Source organism: Arachis hypogaea, chromosome 18, assembly GCF_003086295.3.
Source record: "Arachis hypogaea cultivar Tifrunner chromosome 18, arahy.Tifrunner.gnm2.J5K5, whole genome shotgun sequence".
NCBI lineage: Eukaryota > Viridiplantae > Streptophyta > Magnoliopsida > Fabales > Fabaceae > Arachis > Arachis hypogaea.
The window spans coordinates 14308607-14322841 of record NC_092053.1 but is presented as its reverse complement, the minus strand read 5'-3'; the positions used below and the strand labels follow the sequence as shown (position 1 = coordinate 14322841).

The 14235-nt window shown below is 40.7% G+C and overlaps 1 non-coding gene across 1 annotated transcript; it reads left to right on the top strand.

Moving 5' to 3' along the window:
• Positions 1-3130: 3130 nt before the first annotated feature.
• Positions 3131-3234, top strand: LOC112774848 (small nucleolar RNA R71). Its single transcript, XR_003189307.1, has one exon. It is a non-coding gene; the product is annotated as a small nucleolar RNA R71 (small nucleolar RNA).
• Positions 3235-14235: the final 11001 nt, after the last annotated feature.

Here is a 14235-nt window from a genome sequence, read left to right as displayed (position 1 = left end):
ATAAGGACTTGGTCCAACCTTTGATCAAAGTTGACTCTCCTTGTGTAGGGGCGTGCATCTCCTTGCATCATGGGCAAGTTAAACGCCAACCTCACATTTTTCGGACTAAAATCTAAGTATTTCCCCCGAACCATGGTGAGATAATTCTTTGGGATCGGGTTCTTACTTTGATCATGGTTCCTAGTGATCCATGCATTAGCATAGAACTCTTGAACCATTAGGATGCCGACTTGTTGGATGGGGTTTGTTAGAACTTCCCAACCTCTTCTTTGGATTTCATGTCGGATCTCCAGATACTCATTCCTCTTGAGTTTGAAAGGGACCTCGGGGATCACCTTCTTCATGGTCACAACATCATAGAAGTGGTCTTGATGGGCTTTAGAGATGAACCTTTCCATCTCCCATGACTCGGAGGTGGAAGCTTTTGCCTTCCCTTTTCCTTTTCTAGAGGATTCTCCGGTCTTAGGTGCCATCAATGGTAATGGAAAAACAAAAAGATTATGCTTTTACCACACCAAACTTAGAATATTGCTCGCCCTCGAGCAAGAAAAGAAAGAAGAGAAGAAGAAGAAGAAGAAGAAAATATGGTAGAGAGGGAGAATGATGGATTCGGCCAAGAAGAGAAGAGAGGGTTGTGTTGTGTGATTTGGAGGAAGAATGGAAGGATTTATATAGGGAAGGGAGGGTGGGTTGGGTTCGGCCATTTAGGGAGGGTTTGGGTGGGAAAGTGATTTTGAATTTTGAAGGTAGGTGGAGTTTATGAGGTAGGTTTATGGGGAAGAGTGGATGGATGTGAGTGGTGAGGGTGGTGATGGGGAAGAGAGATTGAGGTGATTGTGTGAAAGAGGGGTGAGAAGAAGTGAGTGGAGGTAGGTGGGGATCCTGTGGGGTCCATAGATCCTGAGGTGATCCTGTGGGGTCCACAGATCCTGAGGTGTTCAAGGATTTACAACCTTGCACCAAATTGGGCATGTAAAATGCCCTTGCACACAACTCTGGGCGTTCAGCGCCAGGTTGGTGCCCATTTTGGGCGTTCAGCGCCCATTTGTTGCCCATTTCTGGCGTTGAACGCCAGAACCATGCTTGTTCTGGGCGTTCAGCGCCAGCTCTTCTCCAGGGTGCAATTTTGGCGTTCAGCGCCCAGATGCTGCCCATTTTGGGCGTTCAGCGCCCAGATACTGCCCATTTTGGGCGTTCAGCGCCAGAACCATCCTCTGTTCTGACGTTGAACGCCAGACAGGTGCTTCCTCCAGGGTGTGATTTTTCTTCCGCTGTTTTTGATTCAGTTTTCAATTTTTTTGTAGTTTTTGTGACTCCACATGATCATCAACCTAATAAAACATGAAAGAACAAGAAAAATAAAATTAGATAAAAATTGGGTTGCCTCCCAACAAGCGCTTCTTTAATGTCAATAGCTTGACAGTGGGCTCTCATGGAGCCTTACAGATGTTCAGAGCATTGTTGAGACTCCCCAACACCAAACTTAGAGTTTGGATATGGGAGTTCAACACCAAACTTAGAGTTTGGTTGTGGCCTCCCAACACCAAACTTAGAGTTTGACTGTGGGGGCTCTGGTTGACTCTGTTTTGAGAGAAGCCTGTTATGCTTCCTCTCCATGTTTACAGAGGGATAACCTTGAGTTGTAAACACAAGGGAGTCCCCATTCAATTGAAGGACTAATTCACCTCTGTCAACATCAATTACAGCTCTTGCTGTGGCTAGGAAGGGTCTTCCAAGGATGATGGATTCATCCTCTTCCTTTCCAGTGTCTAGGACTATGAAATCAGCAGGGATGTAAAGGCTTTCAACATTTACTAACACGTCCTCTACTTGTCCATAAGCCTGTTTTCTTGAATTGTCTGCCATCTCTATTGAGATTTTAGCAGCTTGCACCCCATAGATTCCCAGTTTCTCTATTACAGAGAGGGGCATGAGGTTTATCCCTGAACCGAGGTCACACAGAGCTTTAAAGATCATGGTGCCTATGGCACAAGGTATTAGAAACTTTCCAGGATCCTATTTCTTCTGAGGCAACCTCAGTTGATCCAGATCACTCAGTTCATTGGTGAACAAGGGAGGTTCATCTTCCCAAGTCTCATTACCAAATAAATTGTCATTCAGCTTCATGATTGCACCAAGGTACTTGGAAACTTGCTCTTCAGTGACATCCTCATTCTCTTCAGAAGAAGAATACTCATCAGAGCTCATGAATGGCATAAGGAGGTTCAATGGAATCTCTATGGTCTCTAGGTGAGCCTCAGATTCCTTTGGTTCCTCAGAGGGAAGCTCCTTGTTGATCACTGGACGTCCCAGGAGGTCTTCCTCCTTGGGATTCACGTCCTCTCCCCCCTTTACAGGTTTGGCCATGGTGGTCAATTCAATGGCCTTGCATTCTCCTTTTGGATTTTCTTCTGTATTGCTTGGGAGAATACTAGGAGGGATTTCAGTGACCCTTTTACTCAGCTAGCCCACTTGTGCCTCCAAATTTCTAATGGAGGACCTTGTTTCATTTATGAAACTCAGAGTGGCCTTAGATAGATCAGAGACTAAGTTTGCTAAATTAGAGGAATTTTGTTCAGAGTTCTCTGTCTTTTGCTGAGTGGATGATGGAAAAGGCTTGCTATTGCTAAACCTATTTCTTCCACCATTATTAAAGCCTTGTTGAGGCTTTTGATCCTTCCATGAGAGATTTGGGTGATTTCTCCATGATGGATTATAGGTATTTCCATATGGTTCACCCATGTAATTTACCTCTGCTATTGCAGGGTTCTCAGGATCATAGGCTTCTTCTTCAGAAGGTGCCTCTTGAGTACTGTTGGATGCAGCTTGCATTCCATTCAGACTCTGAGAAATCATATTGACTTGCTGAGTCAATAATTTATTCTGAGCCAATATAGCATTCAGAGTATCAATTTCAAGAACTCCCTTCTTCATAGGCGTTCCATTATTCACAGGATTCCTTTCAGAAGTGTACATGAACTGGTTATTAGCAACCATGTCAATGAGTTCTTGAGCTTCTGCAGGCATTTTCTTTAGGTGAATGGATCCACCTGTAGAGGTGTCCAATGACATTTTAGCTAATTCAGACAGACCATCATAGAATATGTCCAGGATGGTCCATTCTGAAAGCATGTCAGAATGACACTTTTTGGTCAGTCCTTTGTATCTCTCCCAAGCTTCATAGAGGGATTCACCTTCTTTCTGTCTGAAAGTCTGAACATCCACTCTAAGCTTACTCAGCTTTTGAGGAGGAAAGAACTTGGCTAAGAAAGCCTTGACCAGCTTATCCCAAGAGTTTAGGCTATCCTTAGGTTGAGAGTCCAACCATATTCTAGCTCTGTCTCTTACAGCAAAAGGGAAAAGCATGAGCCTGTAGACTTCAGGATCTACTCCATTAGTCTTAACAGTATCACATATCTGCAAGAATTCAGTTAAGAACTGAAAAGGATCTTCAGATGGAAGTCCATAAAACTTGCAGTTCTGCTGCATCAGAGAAACTAATTGAGGTTTGAGCTCAAAATTGTTTGCTCCAATGGCAGGAATGGAGATGCTTCTTCCATGTAAATTGGAATTAGGTGCAGTAAAGTCACCAAGCATCCTCCTTGCATTATTATTATTTTCGGCTGCCATCTCCTCTTCTTGTTCGAAAATTTCTGTAAGGTTGTCTCTAGATTGTTGTATTTTAGCTTCTCTTAATTTTCTCTTCAGAGTCCTTTCAGGTTCAGGATCTGCTTCAACAAGAATGTTCTTGTCCTTGCTCCTGCTCATATGACAAAGAAGAGGGCACACAAAAAATAATAACAATAGGGATCCTTTTTACCACAGTATAAAGGTCCTTATGTAAGTAGAAGAAAAGAAGAAGAAAAATTCGAACACAGATGGAAGAAGGGGTTCGAATTTGGGTGAGATAAAGTGTTAGTAGATGAATAAATAAATAGAAGAAGATGAGAGATAAGGGAATTTTCGAAAATTATTTTTGAAAAAGAGTTAGTGATTTTTGAAAATAGTTTTTGAAAAAGGTTAGTACTTTTTCGAAAATAAAAATCAAAAATTTAATTAATTAGTTATTTAAAAAGAAATTTTGAAAAAGAGGGAAGATATTTTCGAAAATTAGAGAGAGAGAGTTAGTTAGGTAGTTTTGAAAAAGATAGGAAACAAACAAAAAGTTAGTTAGTTAGTTGAAACAAATTTTGAAAACCAATTTTGAAAAGATAAGAAGTTAGGAAGTTAGAAAAGATATTTTAAAATCAAATTTTGAAAAAGATAAGATAAGAAGATATTTTTGAAAAGATATGATTGAAATTAATTTTTGAAAAAGATTTGATTTTTAAAATCACAATTAATGACTTGATTCACAAGAAATCACAAGATATGATTCTAGAACTCAAAGTTTGAATCAAAACATTAATTGTTATTGTTATTTTCGAAGATTTGATATAAAAATAAGAAAAATATTTTTGAAAAATATTTTTAAAATTTTCGAAAATAACTAAGAAAAATGAAAAAGATTTGATTTTTGAAAAAGATTTTGAAAAAGATAAGATTTTTAAATTGAAAATTTGATTTGACTTATGAAAACAATTTGATTTTAAAAATTTTTGAAAAAGTCAAATTTAATTTTCAAATTTTTAAGAGGGAAAAAGGGAAAGATATTTTTTTTATTTTTGAATTTTTTAATGATGAGAGAGAAAAACACAAAAAAATGCAATGCATGAAAATTTTTGGATCAAAGTATGTGATGAATGCAAGAATGCTATGAATGTCAAGATGAACACCAAGAACACTATGAATGTCAAGATGAACATCAAGAACATATTTTTGAAAATTTTTATATGCAAAGAAAACATGCAAGACACCAAACTTAGAAATCTTTAATGCTTAAACACTAAGATTTCAATAATGCATATGAAAAACACCATACAACACAAAACACTAAAATATGAAGATCAATCAAGAAGGTTTATCAAGAACAACTTGAAGATCATCATGAATACAATGCATGAATGCAATGCATGAATGCAATTTTCAAAAAATGCAAGATGAGTATGCAGTTGACACCAAACTTAAAAATTGACTCAAGACTCAAACAAGAAACACAAAATATTTTTGATTTTATGATTTTTTGTATTTTCTTTTATTTTTTTTTTCGAAAACAAAGGAGAGATTTTTTTTTTGAAAAAAAAAATTTTTGAAAACAAAATAAAAAGAAAATTACCTAATCTGAGCAACAAGATGAACCGTCAGTTGTCCAAACTCGAACAATCCCCGGCAACGGCGCCAAAAACTTGGTATGCGAAATCATGATTACTCAGATTTGTATTTTGTAAAATTGTTCGTTCGTTCTTTCCCTGGCAATGGCGCCAAACAGGTGCACAGAACCATGGTCCAAACGTAACTTCACAACTTCGCATAACTAACCAGCAAGTGCACTGGGTCGTCCAAGTAATAAACCTTACGTGAGTAAGGGTCGATCCCACGGAGATTGTTGGTTTGAAGCAAGCTATGGTCACCTTGTAAATCTCAGTCAGGCGAATATAGAAAGGTTATGGAGTTTTCGAATATAAATAATAAATAGATAGAAACTAAGGATAGAAACACTTATGTAATTCATTGGTGAGAATTTTAGATAAGCGTATGGAGATGCAATCGTTCCTCTGAACCTCTGCTTTCCTGCTATCTTCATCCAATCAGTCTTACTCCTTTCCATGGCTGGCTTTATGTAATGTATCACCATTGTCAATGGCTACTTTCGATCATCTCTCAGGAAAATGGTCCTATGCCCTGTCACAGCACGGCTAATTGTCTGGAGGCATCACCGTTGTCAATGGTTACATCTTATCCTCTTGTGAAAATGGTCCAGATGCTCTGTCACAGCACGGCTAATCATCTTGAGGTTCTCGATCATACTGGAATAGGATCCATTGATCCTTTTGCGTCTGTCACTACGCCCAGCACTCGCGAGTTTGAAGTACGTCACAGTCATTCAATCACTGAATTCTACTCGGAATACCACAGACAAGGTTTAGACTTTCCGGATTCTCATGAATGCCGCCATCAATCTAGCTTACACCACGAGGATTCTGATTAAGAGATCCAAGAGATATTCATTCTGCCTTGTTTGCATGTAGAACAGAAGTGGTTGTCAGGCACGCGTTCATAAGTGAGAATGATGAGGAGCGTCACATAATCATCACATTCATCATGTTCTTGGGTGCGAATGATTATCTTAGAAGCGGAATAAGTTGAATTGAATGGAAAAATAGTAGTACTTTGCATTAATCTTTGAGGAACAGCAGAGCTCCACACCTTAATCTATGGAGTGTAGAAACTCTACCGTTAAAAATACATAAGTGATAATGGAGTTCATTGGTCTCGGCCCCAGAGGGGAACCAGAGTAACCAAGACTGTGAATACAATGATAAAAAGTTCTATATATACTAAACTAGTTACTAGGGTTTACGAAAGTAAGTAATTGATGCATAAATTCACTTCTGGGGCCCACTTGGTGTGTGCTTGGGCTGAGCTTTGAATGTTACACGTGTAGAGGCTCTTTCTGGAGTTGAACGCCAGCTTTTGTGCCAGTTTGGGCGTTGAACTCCACTTTGCAACTTCTTTCTGGCGCTGGACGCCAGAATTGGGCAGAGAACTGGCGTTGAACGCCAGTTTACGTCATCTAAACTCGGGCAAAGTATGGACTATTATATATTTCTGGAAAGCCCTGAATGTCTACTTTCCAACGCAATTGGAAGCGCGCCATTTTGAGTTCTGTAGCTCCAGAAAATCTACTTTGAGTGCAGGGAGGTCAGAATCCAACAGCATCAGCAGTCCTACTTCAACCTCTGAATCTGATTTTTGCTCAAGTCCCTCAATTTCAGCCAGAAAATACCTGAAATCACAGAAAAACATACAAACTCATAGTAAAGTCCAGAAATGTGAATTTAACATAAAAACCAATAAAAACATCCCTAAAATTAACTAGATTCTACTAAAAACATACTAAAAACAATGCCAAAAAGCGTATAAATTATCCGCTCATCAGCTACATCTCGTCCTCTCAGTGAAAATGGTCCAAAATGCTCTGTCACAGCACGGCTAATCATCTTTCGGTTCTCGATCATACCGGAATAGGATCTTCTATCCTTTTGCGCTTGTCATCACGCCCAGTAATTGCGAGTTTGAAGCTCGTCACAGTCATTCGATCCTTGAATCCTACTCGGAATACCACAGACAAGGTTTAGACTTTCCGGATTCTCATGAATGTCACCATCAATTCTAGCTTATACCACGAAGACTTTGATTCCATGGAATGGGAGGCTCGGTTGTCAGGCGAGGCAACCATGCGTCGTGGGTTAACAATCCAAGAGATATGCGCCCGATCTAAGGTAGAACGGAAGTGGTTGTCAGTCACGCGTTCATAGGTGAGAATGATGATGAGTGTCACGGATCATCACATTCATCAAGTTGAAGTGCAACGAATATCTTAGAATAGGAATAGATTGAATTGAATAGAAAGTAGTAGTAATTGCATTAATACTCGAGGTACAGCAGAGCTCCACACCCTTAATCTATGGAGTTTAGAAACTCTACCATTGAAAATACATAAGTACAAGGTTTAGGCATGGCCGAGAGGCCAGCCCCCCTAAACGTGATCAATATGATCCAAAGGTAAACTAAGAATGCATAAGATGTCTAATACAATAGTAAAATGTCCTATTTCTACTAGACTAGCTACTAGGGTTTACAGAAGTAAGTAATTGATGCAGAAATCCACTTCCGGGGCCCACTTTGGTGTGTGCTTGGGCTGAGCTTTAGCTTTCCACGTACAGAGGCTCCTTTTGGAGTTGAACGCCAAGTTATAACGTGTTTTTGGCGTTCAACTCTGGTTCGTGACGTGTTTCTGGCGTTTAACTCCATAATGCAGCGTAGAACTGGCGTTGAGCGCCAGTTTGTGTCGTCAAATCTCGAACAAAGTATAAACTATTATATATTGTGGGAAAGCCCTGGATGTCTACTTTACAACGCTGTTGGGAGCGCGCCATTTGGAGTTCTGTAGCTCTAGAAAATCCATTTCGAGTGCAGGGAGGTCAGAATCCAATAGCATCAGCAGTCCTTTGTCAGCCTTTTTCCAGAGTTTTGCTCAGGTCCTTCAATTTCAGCCAGAATTTACTTGAAATCACAGAAAAACACACAAACTCATATTAAAGTCTAGAAATATGAATTTAGCATAAAAACTAATGAAAACATCCCTAAATGTAACTAGATCCTACTAAAAACATACTAAAAACAATGCCAAAAAGCGTATAAATTATCCGCTCATCACAACACCAAACTTAAATTGTTGCTTGTCCCTAAGCAACTGAAAATAAAATAGGATAAAAATAAGAGAACATGCTATAAATTCCAAACTATCAATGAATATTAATTCTAATTAGATGAGCGGGACTTGTAGCTTTTTGCCTCTGAACAGTTTTGGCATCTCACTTTATCCTTTGAAGTTTAGAATGATTGGCATCTATAGGAACTTAGAATTTCAAATAGTGTTATTGATTCTCTTAGTTAAGTATGTTGATTCTTGAACACAGTTACTTTTTGAGTCTTGGCCGTGGCCTAAAACACTCTGTTTTCCAGTATTACCACTGGATACATACATGCCACAGACACATAACTGGGTGAACCTTTTCAGATTGTGACTCAGCTTTGCTAGAGTCCCCAATTAGAGGTGTCCAGGGTTCTTAAGCACACTCTTTTTGCTTTGGATCATGACTTTAACCGCTCAGTCTCAAGCTTTTTACTTGACACCTTCACGCCACAAGCACATGGTTAGGGACAGCTTGGTTTAGCCACTTAGGCCAGGATTTTATTCCTTTAGGCCCTCCTATCCACTGATGCTCAAAGCCTTAGATCCTTTTTATTACCCTTGCCTTTTGGTTTTAAGGGCTATTGGCTTTTTCTGCTTGCTTTTTCTTTTTCTTTCTATTATATTTTTTTTTCGCCATTTTTTTTCACTGCTTTTTCTTGCTTCAAGAATCAAATTTATGATTTTTCAGATTGTCAGTAACATTTCTCTTTGTTCATCATTCTTCAAGAGCCAACATTTTTAACATTCATAAACAACAAATTCAAAAGACATATGCACTGTTCAAGCATTCATTCAGAAAACAAAAAGTATTTGCCACCACATCAATATAATTAAACTAACTTCAAGGATAAATTCAAAACTCATGTACTTCTTGTTCTTTTGAATTAAAACATTTTTTTATTTAAGAGAGGTGAAGGATCCATGGAATTATTCATAGCCTTAAGACATAGTTACTAAATACTAATGATCATGAAGTAGAGACACAAAACATAAATAAACATTTAACATAAAGAAAACAAAAAATAGAAGAAATTTAAGAACAAGGAATGAGTCCACCTTAGTGATGGTGGCGTTTTCTTCTTGAAGAACCAATGATGTTCTTGAGCTCTTCTATGTCTCTTCCTTGTTTTTGTTGCTCCTCCCTCATTGCTCTTTGATCTTCTCTAATTTCATGGAGAATGATGGAGTACTCTTGATGTTCCACCCTTAATTGATCCATGTTGTGACTCAAATCTTCAAGAGAAGTGTTGAGTTGTTCCCAATAGTTGTTGGGAGGAAACTGAATCCCTTGACGTATCTCAGGAATTTCTTGATGATGAGCTTCCTCATGCGTTTCTTGGGCTCCATGAGTAGGCTCTCTTGTTTGCTCCATCCTTTTCTTAGTGATGGGCTTCTCCTCCTCAATGGGGATGTCTCCTTCTATAAAAGCTCCAGTTGAGTAACATAGATGGCAAATAAGATGAGAAAAAGCTAGCCTTGCCAAGGGAGAGGGCTTTTCGGCTATTTTGTAGAATTCAAGGGAGTTGACTTCATGAACTTCTACTTCCTCTCCAATCATGATGCTATGAATCATGATGGCCCGATCCACAGTAACTTCAGATCGGTTGCTAGTGGGGATGATGGAGCGTTGGATGAACTCCAACCATCCTCTAGCTATAGGCTTGAGGTCCAGTCTTCTTAATTGAACCGGCTTGCCTTTGGAGTCTATTTTCCATTGAGCTCCTTCCACACATATTTCCCTAAGGACTTGGTCCAACCTTTGATTAAAGTTGACTCTTCTAGTGTAGGGGCGTTCATCTCCTTGCATCATGGGCAAGTTAAACGCCAACCTCACATTCTCCGGACTAAAATCTAAGTATTTCCCCCGAACCATTGTAAGATAATTCTTTGGGTTTGGGTTCTTACTTTGATCATGGTTCCTAGTGATCCATGTATTGGCATAGAACTCTTGAACCATTAGGATGCCGACTTGTTGAATGGGGTTGGTTAGAACTTCCCAACCTCTTCTTTGGATTTCATGTCGGATCTCCGGATACTCATTTTTCTTGAGTTTGAAAGGGACCTCGGGGATCACCTTCTTCTTGGCCACAACATCATAGAAGTGGTCTTGATGGGATTTGGAGATGAACCTTTCCATCTCCCATGACTCGGAGGTGGAAGCTTTTGTCTTCCCTTTCCCTTTTCTAGAGGTTTCTCCGGTCTTAGGTGCCATCGAATGGTAATGGAAAAATAAAAAGCTATGATTTTACCACACCAAACTTAGAATATTGTTCGCCCTCGAGCAAGAGAAGAAAGAATAGAAAAAGAAGAAGAAGATATGGAAGAAAGGGAGAGAAGGTTGTGGTTCGGCCAAGAAGGGGAAGAAAGGGTTGTGTTGTGTGAAAATGAAGAAGAATGGAGGGGTTTATATAGTGGAGGGAGAGGGGTTAAGGTTCAGCCATATTGGGTGGGTTGGGTGGGAAATTGATTTTGAATTTTGATGGTAGGTGGGTGTTCCGAGGGTTACCTAAAACTGGAGGTCGATCTCGGATGAGATCTTCGGTACTGGTCGGAGATGACGTGTCCAGTTGGCTGGTGGCGGCCGGAGCTGTTGTGTCCGACTTGTTGGACTTGCTGCGCTGCTGATCCTTGGCCACCGGAGGGTGGGGGGTACCTGCAAGAGACTCCGATGCTTAAGTTAGCATGGGTATTAAACAGGTTTTATGTAGAATCAGAGTATGAGTTATACCTGGGTGCTCCAGTGTATTTATAGTAGTGTGGGCTGATCTTTCTGATAAGATAAGTTAGTTATCTTATCTTATCTTATCCTGTTTTGGATGAAGTCAGCTTATCTTCAAGGGAACTGCCTTTATCTCTATAGGCTGGGATTGCCTTTGGATTTGGGTCGTGTTCCTCTATTTGGGCCCTTTATTGGGCTTTCCTGTCGATATGGCCGAGTTCTTTGTAACGAAGTCGGTCTGCCTGACTTTAACAGGTCGGTCGCTGCATCGCCGACCATCCCAGGTCGGATAGCTCGAGCCAGGGTATGAACAGTGCCCCTGCTTGAGCTCGGTCTTCTTTGTCGAGGTCGAGTCCTTTGACTTTGGTCCTTCTCGTAGCGAAGCCGAACTCAAGCATTTTGTCGACTTCTTTTGTAGCAGCTTTTGAATGTAGAACGTTTTCTTCTACAAGCGCGTGCTTTTATATCGGTGCTTTGGGAACGTGCGAGGGTTTAATGCTTTTTAATTTTAGCATTAATTGCCCCGTTTCTTTATGTTGATTTTAAAAACCCAGAGACGGTTTCTCTTCTTTCGCCCTTTTCGTAACTTCTTCGCTTTTTTCCCTTCATTCTCTCGCTTTCAATTTTTCTTTGTGTTGCGGCTTTTGATTTTTCTGAAGCCTCTGCCTGGAGTTCGTGGTTTCGCATTTCGGCCCAGCGACGTTTTCTTTTGCTCGTGTCTTCTCTTTTGCTTCGAGGTAGTGATTCCAGATTTCGCCGTCCCTCTTCACCTTCCCTGAAGTCTGCTGCCTTTTCAGGTTGGTACTAACTTTCTTGCTACGGCTTTTAGTTTTTTGGTGAAGCTTTTGCTTTTGCATGTTTTGAAAGTTTGAATCTTTTCGTGATTTTGCATTTGTTTGTCGCTGTAAATGCGTTTTTCTTGGCTTTCTTTTGTGTTCCTCTAGCATTTCCATCGAGGCTTTATACGGTTTTTGTTTGTTGCTTCTGATTTTTTACTATATGATAGAAACTCTGCATTCGTTCCTTGCTTTGCTTGATTGCTTTTTGTCGCATTTCTCAAAAGTTCGTACTTTTGACGTTTTTCCATTTGGCGTGTTTTGATGTTTTGAGAATGCTTCTTGGTTGGCTGTGATGACTTATGCTTCTGGAAATACTTGCTTGTTTGAAGTCTTTTTCTTTTTCGAAAGGTGCTGGGGTGAGAGCTGTAGATTTTCCTGGAAACCTTGCTTTGTTACTGCCTCCAAAGGATGCCCCAAGATTTTTGGTTTGAGTCTTGGGGTTTTCCTTTTCTGTGTGTTCACCTGCATCGTATTGAGTTATTTTCTCCCTTATCCGAGATGTTTTTAGTAATCCCATCTTCTTTTCTTACTTGTAGGATTAGTTGGCCTCATGTCTTCTCGCAATAACATTGTAGAGATGTCTTCCAGAGTTCCCGAGGGGATGTCCGATTGGCTGGACTCCCTTGTTTTGTTGTGTGTTTCTATTATGGATGCTGAATTTTGCGCAGAGCTGAGGAAGCGCCATAGGATTTGTGATAACCGTGCCCGCGAGAGTGATTACGAGCTTGTTGCTCCTGATTTCGATGAGAGAGTTTATTTTTCGACTTCCGTCGAGGGGGAGCGTCCCTCTTTCTATGCTTATGAATACTTCTTCAGCCAATTAAATGTTACTTTCCCTTTTATTGCTTTTGAAACTGACTTGTTGTGGTCCTGCAATATTGCTCCGTCCCAGCTTCATCCCAACACTTGGGGTTTTATCAAAATATTTCAACTTCTTTGTCAGGAGTTGGACATAACACCTTCTGAAACTCTTTTTCTTTATCTTTTTGTCTCGGCCAAACCTGGAGGTTCCTCCAAAAAGAAAGCTTCCTGGGTTTCCTTCAGGTCGGCCCAGGGGCATAAAGTTTTTGCCATGTATGATGAGTCGTTTAAGGATTTTAAGAACTATTTCTTCCGAGTCCGTGCCGTTGAGGGGGTTCACCCCTTTTTTCTTGATGAAAATGATGAGCCTGCTTTTCCTCTGGAGTGGCAAAAGAATGTAAGAGTGCCATGTTACACATGGGAAATGCTTAGTGAGTTTGAGCGGGCCTTTGTAGTTGTTCTTGAAGATTTGTGGGGGAAGCCTCCCCACCTGGACACGAAGAGATTTTTGAGTGATCCATCTTTGGTTCGGGCTGCTTTGGGTACTGTCTAATTTGTTTTTATACTTGCTCCTGAGCTTTGCTTCTCCTGTGTTGTAACTTGTCTTTGATTTTTGTGTTTTTCAGAGATGTCGAAGAATAATGATTCCATGAGGGCCTATAAGAAGGCGAAGAAGGCGACCACTGCTTTAAATATCTCGGCCAAGGCGGCCGGAGAGGGATCTTCTCAGCCTCCAGTTAAACCTCCTATATCGAGTTCTCCCGGGCCGAGGAAAGTAATTCCTACTCCTCGGGTCCGTCTGGCCGATCCTCCCCAATCTTCTATTGCAACTTCCGGCGCCCCTCCTAGTAAAAAGCAAAAAACAATTGAGCCTTTCAACCTTGATGCTCCTGACTTTGATGCGGTTGAGTTTGTAGATCAACAAATCGGCCCTTATGGTGTTCTTCCTATGGACGATGTGTCGCTTCTTCATCATTTTGATTATATCACCCGGAGTGGTATCAAGTTGGCACACATGGGGGCGGCCCTATATCGAACTGCTCAAAGTCTTCCTCTCCATGCCACTAAATCTTTTATGGAGGAAGCCAAACAGGAGTTTGATCGGATGAAGGGCTTGAAGGAGGAACTTGAAGTAAGGGTGGCCAAGTTGGAGAAAGACTTGGAGAATGAAAAGGCTAGCTCTACTTCTCTGGCTGGTTCTCTGAGACTGGCCGAGGACACGGCTATGCGGCATAAGGACAGTTATTTGACGTCTTACCGGGAGGTGTTGCGTCTGAGAGAAGAGTTGGAGAATGCCCGGGCTAATTATTCCAAACTCCAAGGTCATCTTGTTGGCAGTGTAACTGCTGCCTATGAGAACCTGAGGGAAAAAGTTTGGGTTATTGCTCCCGAGGCCGACCTGACCCTCTTTAGCTTGGAGAACGTTGTCAGGGATGGCAAGGTTGTCCCTGATGACGAGGATGAGGATGATGTCGATCCTCCCCTGCAGCCTCTACCAAGGTGTCGACTTCTGCTGT